The sequence below is a fragment of the Gadus chalcogrammus genome, chromosome 9 (genome assembly GCF_026213295.1).
Source record: "Gadus chalcogrammus isolate NIFS_2021 chromosome 9, NIFS_Gcha_1.0, whole genome shotgun sequence".
Classification (NCBI taxonomy): Eukaryota; Metazoa; Chordata; class Actinopteri; order Gadiformes; family Gadidae; genus Gadus; species Gadus chalcogrammus.
In genome coordinates this window covers 15,664,004-15,676,301 of record NC_079420.1, presented here as the reverse complement: position 1 = coordinate 15,676,301, position 12,298 = coordinate 15,664,004, and positions in this window count along the sequence as shown.

Sequence of the window (12,298 nt, the reverse complement as noted above, 5' to 3'; positions counted from 1 at the left end):
GCCGGCTCTCATCCCTTCTCATTGGTTCAGACGGTGTGTGAGCGCCTGGCATGTTTCGCCATGCTGGGTCGGGAGGTCTGCTACGAGCGCATCATGACTGTAGACATCACATGCTGCTTCGTGGCCCCTATACTCTGCTTCTCCTCCAAGCAGCTCACCTTTCATTCCAAGAAGGTAGGGGGAAACAAACGTAACCCAGGCTCATGTTTGCGTGGAGATAAAATGAACAGGACAATTTTGCTTAAGTTGATGCTTGGGCGGATTTAACATTTGCCATCCTAATCTTTTAGGATTCTGCAACGTCAGAGATGAATAAAGTATCTATCTACTCAAGATTTAACCTTTCTCCCGCTGTTTTGCTTGTTATGCTACCATCATGTATGTCAACCATGGACCCCAATGAACTCCTAAAAACCCTGGAAGGAGGATGCATTGCTTCCCAAGGTTTCTTCCTTGATCATTAAAGGTCTTTTCCCCTCTTCCCTAGAAGAGGGGGAGCCTCTTCTAGGGTTAGGGTGTCATAAATGCATGGCCTGCAAAGTCCTTTGAGACTGCAACTAGGATTAAGGTCTCTGCAAAAATCAATTGATGTGGCTTCACTTAATGACTTTGTCAGCCCAGGTTTCAGTTTCACTCGTTCCTTCATTGTCTGCATGAGAAGAAGCATGTGGCGTTGGTGTTTTACAGGAGTCAGGGCAGAGCCTCGTAGCACTATACAAGAGGCTTGTGCTGAAGAATATCTCCCCTCTGGCCCTCTCCCTGGAGCTCTGTCTTCCGGAGCCCTTCTCTCTGTGACGGCCAGGGAACCTCACTGTTGCTACCAACAAGGTGCCCAGACCTTCACTCTTTACTTCCACAGATATTCAATCGAGCTGCGACTTGGTGCCGTTGGTTTTAGACTGCAATTACAATACATTTTGATTAGATGGTTAGAAACTTGGGGAATCTGAAGGGAAATATACTGCAGAAGCAGCCTTGTGGCAAATGGAAGAACCATACCGAGACTGGTGAAAATGTCAAGGCAGTTTCATCTTGACTTTCCAAGAATTGGAGAGCATATGCTCAATAATATTATAATCTGTAAATGTGTATCATTAATGTACTTTAACATCTCAAATATCGAATACACCCACACAACATTGCTGTTGCTTTTGGTTAGGAATTCAGAATGTTCAATAGAAAGTGAATTCAGACTTGTGGCTACGATTATATCCAAATCATTTGGGCCATTTGGGTTACCTCTGCAGGGATGATGATCTCTGTTCTTTCAAACCAACAATAATTGTACTGTCTGGTAAACCTGAGCAGCAGCATCAGCAGATGGAAAAATAATAGTTATTCAGTTTATTGTTATGGCCTTTTAAGTCACATCATCTGACATGTTTTGCCTTGACCCAAAACTATCTGAATCTTGGTATATTGTCTTAACAGTTATATTTTGCAAGTTTCGAGTTTAATAAAACGTCAATACTGTGTTTTGACGTTTTTGCTTCCCAGGCCATGCTGTTGGATAGTGGTGCGGAGAGGGATGTGTGGGTCTGCTTCAACCAGTGCTCCACTGCCAGGACAGACAGTCCAAGTACACGACGAGGTACCGACAGCTCATTTTGTTCCATGAAAAGCACATCCCCTCTGCACTTCTGCTGTGTTTTTAGAGGACCACGTCTCATCACGCTAAAGTGATAAAGGCTAAAGTGATAAAGGCTAAAGTGATAAATGCACTTTTCCTTACATACCACTTTTAAAAGCACATGGTATGTAAGCATGATAAAACGGTGGCCGTGCATGTATAAGAATTTATATCTGCTCATAAACACCTGCTACTTGCTGAGCCATGCACTTTATGGTTGTGCAAGTTAAGGCAAGGCAAGGCAACTTTATTTATATAGCACTTTCATACACAAGGCAGACTCAAAGTGCTTCACATATAAACATTGTTATACAATAAAATAAAATAATAGATAAGTAAAAGAAAACATATGCAAAGAAATGAGTAAAATAGAAATTAAAAAGGCTTTTTAGTAAGTAAAATTGAAAGTGCAATGTATTTAAGAAAGTGAGAAATTAAATTGAAAGTTTTTAAGATCAGATCAACAGACTCTCTGGAACCCAAGTCGGGACTACAACCCGACCTAAAGGACAATCTATTACAATATTCTAGGACTCTAGCCCAGAACCAAAGGCAAACACAAACAACAAAAACAAACAAATTTTCAGTGATTATTCTAGGACTCTAGCCCAGAACCAAAGGCAAACAACAACAACAAACAAATTCAAAAGGTTTCATATGGCGTATATTCAGTGATTAAGCGCTTAATCACTAATACAGGTTTTCACTTCGTCAAGCTCTTAATGACACCTTCATTACTCAGCAAATGTCATGTATTTTTCTGGTAAAAATAGAAAATAAAGGGAAAGTTAAAAAGGCATTTTAGTAAAATAAAGGTAAAGTATTTAAGATTTAGCAGAAAGCTAAAGCAAACATAAAGGTCTTCAATCTGTTTTTGAAGGTGCTCAGAGTTGGGGCAAGTCTTAAATCCTCAGGTTTTAGTTTATTCCAGCTATTTGTTGCATAGTAACTAAATCCTGCTTTCCCATGTTTCGTGTTTACTCTGGGGATAATTAACAGATCGGTCTCAGAAGATCTTAGTGTTCTAGAAGGCTTACGTAGTGGAAGCATATCAGTTAAATATTTTGGGCCTAAACCATGTAGGGATTTATAGGTTAGCAACATGATTTTAAAATCAATTCTCTGACCTACAGGAAGCCAATGTACGATTTAAGAATTGGTGTAATTTTTGGTCTTTGTTAAAACTCTAGCAGCAGCATTCTGAACAAGCTGAAGCTTCCTTAGAGTTTGTTTTGGGAGACCTGTAAGGAGACCATTGCAGTAATCAAGCTTACTAGTGATAAAGGCATGTACAAGTTTTTGTAAGTCTTCGGTGGACATGAGCCCTCTAAGTCTTGCTAAATTTTTAAGGTGATAATAGCAGATTTTGTAACTGATTTGATGGACTTTCGAAATGTAAATCAGAATCCATGATAACCCCTAGGTTTCTGGCTTTGATTGAGGTTTTCAGGGACAGAGAGTGCGGTGGGTTACTTTACTTTAACCTTTCCGTTTTAAGCACCAAATACATTATCTCTGTTTTATCCTCATTTAGCTGAAGGAAATTTCGGCACATCCAGTCTTTCACTTGCTCAATGCACTGGCACAGCAGATCTATGGGCCGATAGTCATTTGGTGATAGCGATACATAGATGTCTGCGTGTCATCACATAGCAATGATGGTCAATATTGTTATTATGCATGATTTGCCCTAGTGGGAGCATGTAGATGTTGAATAAAGAGGGTCCTAAGATCGAACCTTGTGGGACTCCACACATCACGTTGGTTGATTCTGATACAAAGTCGCAGATGGAAACAAAGTAGTTCCTATTTTGTAGGTAGGATCTGAACCAATTTAAGACTGTGCCTGAAAGCCCCACCCAGTTTTCTAACCCTGTCCAATTTATTATTATTATTATTATTACAGTTAAGTGTAAATCCAGACACATTGTGTGTGTGCGTGCGTGTGTGTGTTTGTGTGTGTGTGTCTGTGTGTGCGTGCGTGTGTGTGTGCGTGTGTACGCTTGCACATGTTCATGTATGTCTGTTTGGTGTGTGTGTTTGTGTGTGTGTGTGTGTGTGTGTGTGTGTTTGTGTGTGTGTGTGTGTGTGTGTGTGTGTGTGTGTGTGTGTGTGTGTGTGTGTTGTGTGTGTGTGTGTGTGTGTGGTGTGTGTGTGTGTGTGTGTGTGTGTGTGTGCGTACGTGATCCCCCTGGCTCAGTTCCTCCTGGTGCTCTACCGGGACCACCCCCAGCGGGACATGGTGGCGCTGCAGGCCGAGGTCCACTTCCCCAACCTCAGCCTCTCCGCCTCCAGCCTGGACTTTGGCTGTGTGCTGAACCAGACCCACAGCCAGCGACAGCTCACCGTCACCAACTGCTCCTCCCTGGCCGTGAGCTACTGCTGGAGGTTCCTGGAGGAGCACAGCCCCCCAGCTATAAGGTGGGTCAGTGCGTGGCACTGTGGCAGGCTCCCGTCCAAAATCAGCCCCACCGTGTCACCTCTGTCTCTTACATTAGCTTCTAATGGCAGCTGGAGGAGACCACGTGAATTCAGTCCATTGGACACTTTATGCATTAAAGTACTCTAGCGTTATGCGTGGCAGCACACACTGCCTGCCATGGCGGCTTATTTTAAGAACTTACATCAACCCTCTCTTCCCCCCCCCCCCCCCCCCCCCGCCCAAAAGGTTACTTTGTACCTGTCAAGCATGTCGGCTAGCGGCAAGCAGAGTAGAAACAGCATTAAGGAATGAATACGGTAGTCATAGAAAATGGTACACTCCACCACCGCCTCATATTTTACTGGCTCGGTTTTATGAAGAAATCACAGACCAGTTTAACCTTATGAAGAGACCAATCCACCAGGGAAAGTAGAGATAATGATTTTTTCTACTGTGTGCTTTGTTCAGTACCTTGTGTGTGTGTGTGTGTGTGTGTGTGTGTGTGTGTGTGTGTGTGTGTGTGTGTGTGTGTGTGTGTGTGTGTGTGTGTGTGTGTGTGTGTGTGTGTTTTTGTGTGTGTGTGTGTAAATACTACTCTCTGGGTCTTTTACGCAGCCTTGAACCTACAAAACGCTTCCGCCTGCAACGCATTATAAATCATTCATCTCCTCACCCTGGGCTATTCTTCCACCCAATATTCCTCACATTACTTTCTTTCCCTCCCTCCCCACCTCCTCCGCTGCTCCCGGTGCGAGAGCTTTGCCTCCGCCAATTGATTCCTGCTTCCTCCCCATTCTCTCTCTCTCCACTCTTCGCCTGCTTTACACCTATACCTTATCGGCTTTCTTCTCCCCTTACTTTCCTCTTTCTTCTCATACCTCGTTTTGCTCCCCACCAACTCTTCTTATTGGTGGGTTTGAAAGGCCGTCAAACTTATTAAACTCCCCTTCTCCTCCATCCCTACCCCAAAACCTGTGCTCTTTAACTAGTGTCTCACTGTACACCAGAAGGAAGGCAAAAACACTCAGGCACCCCAGCTCAGCTAATTACAACTCTATCGGTAATTAAACCCTCAGCCCTCTTGGCAATTGGGTTGCGGGGAGTTTTTTATTTGGCGCATGGCCTCATTCCGACGCTCGCCCGAAAGCTGGCGCCGCTTCCAGATGTATGATCCCCCCGTGGCTGCTTAGTGGGCAGGATGATGGATCGTCTGATCGACACGCACACGCTCTGCTGATGGAGCGCCCTATGGATGACTCGCCCAGGACCGCCACGCGTTGAGCTTCAGAACTTTGTTGTGATAAGTTAGTGCTATCCAAGTCTGTGTGTTTTGGCTGCATGAACGGGAGGGACTGTCTGGCACATATCCCGCTGGAATAAGGAAGGACGGCTCTTCTTATAGGACCAGCTGGACATCTTGGAGGTGTTTGTGTGTGGTGTGTGTGTGTGTGTGTGTGTGTGTGTGTGTGTGTGTGTGTGTGTGTGTGTGTGTGTGTGTGTGTGTGTGTGTGTGTGTGTGTGTGTGTGTGTGTGTGTGCCTACCGCCCCCTGGCCTGCCCCTTATACATCTAAGTTGGAAGAAGTCACATAAGCCATCTGCTTGCACCTTGTGTGCTGCAAGACCCATGGGTAGCTAGCTGTAGAGATCCTGACCTCTTTGCTTTCCACACTTTTCTTAATTTTGGGGTTTAGGTTTCATGATACTGTTGTGAGTGATGGTAGTAGGATCAACAGCATGCAAGCTGTAACTTGTGTTACTTCAATTTTTCATTGTTTTACTGTCGTAGAAGGGGACTGGATGCCAGGCTGGGTACGATCGACAGGCCACTTTGTCAATCAACTCTAAAGTACCTTGGCATCACCCCTTTGCTCCCTAAAATAGGATGTGCCGTTTGATGTTAACACCTCAAAGAGCAGCTTCAAAGGAATCGTCCCCACTCTTTCAAGAAGAAAAACTTCTGTGTTCATATCCAAATTAGGAAATTATTTCTGGAGCAGATGGTTGTTTGACATTATTTTCGGCGTTGCGACTGAACAACGTATCTCACTACCATAAGACTGGATGACGGGACTTGCCAGATTGGTGGTGAAAGTGTTTAGTGGTTGTTCTGCGGGTGGAAGCCGGTTGCTTTCCTTCCTGAATGAATGACTCTCTATAGCGTGTCCACATTGTGCCCTCAGAGGATCAGCTGCGCTGGGCGTGACATCATCTCGGAGCGTGGAATCTGCTTACCACCACTGCCGTTCATTGTACAACGCCGGGAGGGGAAGGAAGACAGCCCATAGACATCGCAGCAAGGGACACTTTAAAGAAAGACGGGCCTTATTCTTGGGAGATGCACACACATGCACGCACCCAAATACACACGCAGACACAGTATCACAAACACACAGACACACGCAAGCAGACCCACATACACACACACATACATATGCCGGAATACCATTTGAAGCTGTTATCTGTCATGATAAAATTGTAGAATATAGAGCCCTCATCTCCCTCTCTCTCTCCCTAAAACAAATACACTTGCAGAAACACACACACTTGCACAGACGCACACAAACATTAGTTCACACTCTTCCCATTTCCCTCTCTGCTGGCATGCCAAGAGATTCATTCTTTGTTCCTTCTTTGAAGTAAGGAATTTGTGGGTTGGAGTGCTGCTGCAGAAGCACACGCACACGCGCACACACACGCACGCACGCACGCACACACACACACACAGTAACACTCACACACGCACACACGCACTGACACCCACACACAGTAACACTCACACACACACTGACACCCACAAACACAGTAACACTCACACACACACACACACACACAAACACCACACACACCACACACCACCACACACACACACACACACACACACACACACCACCACACACACACACACACACACACACCACACACACACACACAACACACACACACACACACACACACACACACACACACACACACGCACGCACGCACGCTCACACACATACACTCACACAAAAACTAAGGCATACATTAACTGAACCATAACAACACAGATCATACAACATTGCCCCCTGCTGGGCACACTACCAATTGAGAAACATTCTCATCAAAATGTGTTTCCTTGCCACAGATCGAGCCTTGGGTTTTACCCAGTGTGTCATTTAGAACATCATTTGTAGAAGCTGTGATTGTGTTGAGGGGTTAGTGATCTTTATTTGGTTTTACTCCACAAAGCGCAGATATTTTACAGACCAATAAAAGGCATTGTCTAAAAAAGGAAATGTGGAGGAGAGCTATAAAATACAGGGTTGTGCCAGCACAACCAGTTACTTAAAAGAAAGATTGTTCAGCAATAAAAAATCTTTATAATAATAAAACTCCAATGAAAACGCTGTTTTCACTGGGAGAGCATTAACAACACTATGACCGAGTTTCAGCCTTAGCATCTAGCTCTGGTGGTGTCCATGAGCTTCTTATATGCTGCCTAACATCAGCAGGCAGCCTTCTTTATACAGTAAGGATGCATGAAGCCACTGGTTGTCCCACAGTAGTGAGTGTACTGTCGGACTTCACGTATCAACGCCCCCTCTGTGTTTATCCAGTATTTCACACCCCAGTTACTCTGACCTCCTCTTTAGCACTGTTCAATTAAAATCTCCCTTAATTATGGAGTAGCCTGGTTAATTAGCTTGATGGATGCACACAGGACAAGCCCTCGGGGAGGAGAAGAGTGTGGAAAGAGAGCGGGTAAATGAGGGTGAGGTTTTTCTAAAGGCTTTGGTAACACAGATTGTTAATACTATAGATGTTATCTATAGTACAGGTTACGTTTCTAAAGGCACAATAGAGTACAATCAGATGAACTAAAGCTAATCTTATTTCATTGTTATGGATGGGGAAGATTGTCTTTCATTCATCCTCAGCCGTTCCTATCAGTGAGTATTATTTAGGGAGTCCGAGTGCACTCTATCTTCTATCTTCACCTCTATTTAGTTTGTGCTTCTTATAATTGCACTGACAAGGCTATCAGCTGTGTTCATGATTGTTATCTTGCTATCATATCTTGCTATCATATCTTACAGCAGTGAAGGGGATAGGAGCTGCCATCTTGGTGTAAAAGAGGTAGGGATGGATAAAACACACACACACACACACACACACACACCACACACACACACACCACACACACACACACACAAACACACACACACACACACACTCACACACACACACACACACACACACACACACACACACACACACACACACCAAATCCTCCCAGTTGGAGCTGGCAGGGCTGTTGTCTTGCAAGTCAATCGGATGAACTGTTCCCATTAATTGTGCCAGTCTTTGCTAGCTTGCCTCAAGGGGCAGCACCTTAAATCAGGCCCCTTGAATCTATCCACGCCTCACTTCTCACTAAAGTTCCTTGTGAAAACAAAAACAAAGTAAATATAATACCATTTATTCTATTGAATAAACAATAAACTCTACTTCTACTATTGTTACTACTGCTGTTACTCCTACTACTATTACTATTAATCTATTACTACCACTAATAACTAATAATGCTATACTACTGCTACAACTACTACCTTACTCTATAACTACTACTATATAACTACTATGACTATTTCTACTACAACTGCTACAACTACAACTACTACCACCACTCTATTACTACTACTACTATACTACTACTACTACTCATTCTATACTAATCCTACTACTACTACTGCAACAACTCCTACCACTACACTAATACTACTACTGTATATCTACTAGTAATACTATACAATATACTATACTATAATATGCTATACTTTCTACTACTTTATTACAGAACTAACATGATGGATCTCCTTTGTATGAGAAAGACATCCTGTAAATCATACCGCTGTATATATATATATATATATATCTTCATGTATAACTCCATTCTGTGTAGGTGTTCAATGAGACCCCTCTCACTGGGAAGCTAGCCCCAGCAGATATTGCTATAAATATATATATTTATATATCTACATATATAACTCCATTCCGTGTAGGTGTTCAATGTGACCCCTCTCACCGGGAAACTGGCCCCGGCGGAGAGCCAGCAGGTGTCCATCACCTTCCATGGCCGCGCCTTCGTCAGGTGCCAGGTGGTGGTGCAGTGTTGGGTGGAGGAGGGGCCCGTGTACAGCGTGACCCTCCAAGGAGAAGCCTCGGATATCTGCTACAACTTGAGCTCCACCCACCTGGACTTAGGGCTGCAGGTACCACTGCATACATGTAGCTATAGACAGTGATGCATAGATGTGTTTAAATATATGGACAAATGCATCTCGATTCACAAAGCACAGCTGACTGTTGGATCACACACTCACCAAAGCACTTTCGAGTATTTTACGGTGAGGAATAAAACACGAGACATGAACTAGAAAAGAAGAAGTAAAATCCAGCAAATGGAAAATAAACGGATTACACATAAACAAAGTCAGGAGGGTGTAAAAAGGCGTGAGTCGAGGCACAAAATCAATAGGGAACAGAAGAAGAGTCAGAGGACATAAAAGTGCTACCTCACGCAGACCAGTGAATACCACTGAGGCTGCAGAATCTTCGTCCTGATGGACCACCAGATAGGGCTCTTGATATAGCCCAACTGGGACAGGGGAGGTGTATTGACTTTGAAATGTCATCGTGTAGTTTTACACGCCTCCATCCCCCCCCTCGGATTCTGGAACACACGCCGCCCCGGCAAGTTTTAATTGATGTTCAAAACAAGGGCATATTGATTGGTGATTTGTTGGAAATTTGCCATTCAGCAGAAAGTTTCACTCTGACCTTCCTGCCTGTGAGCACTCTCTCCTCAGCCCACCCCTCTCTCTCGTCCTCTGAGTCGTTCACCCCTTCCATCTGTTTTTGCTCCTCATCCACTAATCTCTTGCTGTCGAAAACGGAATTTGATAATGTCCATTGCATCTGATTTTAAACAGCCAACTCAGGCCTGTCGTCTGTCAATATGTCTATGTCTGTCTTTATGTTTACCTATATATGTATGTTTCTATCTATCCTTCTAGCTGCCATATTCTTGTCCTTCTATTTGTCTATGTCTTTATGTGTTTATCTATATATATATATATATATATAGATGTAGATATAGATAGATAGATAGATAGATAGATAGATAGATAGATATTATAAATAAATATGGTTTGATGTATCTGTTAACTTGTCTGCTTTGTGTCTGTCTATATGTCTATATCTGTCTGCATGTATACTTGAATCTATCCTTCTAGTTGCCATTACTTTGTCCATCTTTTTGTCTTTGTCTGTATATGTATATTTATATCTATATCGATCTATATTTATATCAATCTATATATTATATAGATTGAAATGACTATAGATCGATATAGAATAAATATAGTTTGATGTATCTGTTAACCTGTCTGCTCTCTCTATATGTCTATAGCTAACCAGTCGACTCCCTTTCTATTTGTCTTTATCAGATCTCCCCGACACTTATCTAAGATCTATATACGCTATCTATACATGTATCTATAGTACAGTCTGTATGCATCTGTTAAGCTGTCTGCCCTGTGTCTATATGTGTATGTACCTGTATGTTGATATAGTATGCATGTATGTATGTATCAACCAGTCTGCTCTGTGTCTGTCTCCACCCATGTTTGGGCGTGGGTCAGCTGTTCCAGCAGGTGGCCGAGACCCAGGTGCTCCTGGCCAACAGCGGCCAGGTGGGCTTTGAGTTCAGCGTGCTGCTGGATCATCAGGGGGCGGAGCCCAGGAGGAGGGAGGAGGAGGAGGTCGAGGAGGGGGCTGACGCAGGAGAAGGAGACAGGAGGGTGGAGGGACTACGTCAGGACCAGAGTGGGGAGCTGTGGGTGGAGAGTGACGGGCAGCAGGGGGCCGGGGGGCCGGACAGGAAGGTGTTGCCCGGCCAGCCCCTGGTGTTCCCTACTAAAGTGAGTGGCGGTGTGTGTGTGTGTGTGTGTGTGTGTGTGTGTGTGTGTGTGTGTGTGTGTGTGTGTGGTGTGTGTGTGTGTTATTTATCCATGTGCACATGTGTGCTCTAATGTGTGTGTTTGTGTGTGTGTCTGTCAGGGCTACGTGGAGGCCGGAACGGAGTGGCGTCTGTGTGTGCTCTACCTACCGGGGGTCCCTGATGTGTTCCAGAAGAGCTTCCAGCTTCAGGTGGACCACCTGCCCCCAGAGACCATCACTCTGAGCGGGGAGGGGGTCTTCCCCAGGATCAGCCTGGATCTCCCCCGACACTTATGTAGGATCACGCGCGCGCGCACACACACACACACAACACACACACACACACACACACACACACCCACACACACACACACACCACAACACCACACCACACACACACACACACACACACACACACACACACACACACACACACACACACAGCCACGCACACCAACACACACCAGAACACACACACACATACATGTACTGTAGAATATAGGACGCTGTACCTTCTCAATGCTGTCTCCCATAGTAATCTGTAATCTGTTGACCATGGTATGGTATAAGAAGCACCTCATCAATGCTGTGGTTTTCTGTTGCAGCCGAGGAGAGCTGTGGCCAGGTGATGCAGGAGGCCAGAGAGGCTGTAGGAGTGGCGAACTCAACCCCACTCACCCCTACCCACGCTGGGGCAGGGAGTCAAGACAACCAGCACTGCGCCCACGCTGTTAGTATCCTGGTGATCTATGACACGTTTCCCTCCCGATGCTGTGGCTGAACATGGAAGTGAACAAATAACGCTGGCACGAAGGGAATAAATACACAAATTGTTTGTTAAAGGTCCCATGGCATGCTACTTTATTGATGGTTTATAGGTATTAGTGGCCCCTTGTGACATCATTGGATTCTGATTAATATTTACATCATTAGAGAACTACCCATAATGCTAGAAGTAGTCTATTGGGTCGATTGAACGGTCCCTACCTCGTCGTGGTCCTCTCCAGCCATGCTCTCTCTGCCCCTCATGCTCTCTCTCTAGTGTGAGGAGCTGGTGAGCATGGAGCTGGAGAGGAGGCTGCTCAGGGACAACGCGCTGGCTGTGGCCAGCGGCCTGATGGCCCTCCACCGCCATGGATGCTCTGCCGACGAGTGGCACCGGCTCAGCAGGTACTGCATACCAACCAGCACCTTACCCACAGTCCTCTGTTTGATGCATAGCAGAGACAGTATGCTGATCATTAAACTGTGTTGCTGCCTGACA